Genomic DNA, 399 nt, shown 5'->3' with positions numbered 1-399 from the left:
GAGAGAGAGAGAGAGCTTCGCCAGCATCGGATGGCCCACTCATTCACAAATGAGTGGACGGGAGCGACAAGAAATGAAGTGCATTGTCCAAACACAAAACAGTTCAGGAACTGAACCAATAACTTTACGATCTTGAATCGGAAACCCTTTACCATTAACCCATGCGCTTTGACATCCCCCCCACACACACACACACTTACACATGTATATACATCTTGCCGTTGAAACAATACTTCGGCAGATTTATATAACATACCTTTTGTCTCCAAGCAGTAATGCTTCAGACTCAAATACACAGGGCTTGTCTCACCTATAATAAAGTCTATCTACCTATCTATCTATCTATCTATCTATCTATCTATCTATCTATCTATCTATCTATCTATATATATATATATA

At 39.1% G+C, this 399-nt stretch overlaps 1 protein-coding gene across 1 annotated transcript in view; it reads left to right on the top strand.

Annotated features, from left to right (window-relative positions):
* The window catches only part of LOC106870760 (probable chitinase 10), a 28,809-nt gene that overhangs the window by 22,852 nt on the left and 5,558 nt on the right, over positions 1 to 399 (top strand). The gene's annotated exons all lie outside the window — the stretch shown is intronic.

The sequence above is a fragment of the Octopus bimaculoides genome, chromosome 24, assembly GCF_001194135.2.
Source record: "Octopus bimaculoides isolate UCB-OBI-ISO-001 chromosome 24, ASM119413v2, whole genome shotgun sequence".
Classification (NCBI taxonomy): domain Eukaryota; kingdom Metazoa; phylum Mollusca; class Cephalopoda; order Octopoda; family Octopodidae; genus Octopus; species Octopus bimaculoides.
Note: the sequence above shows the minus strand (reverse complement) of the source record. Positions and strands in the feature narration are given on the sequence as shown.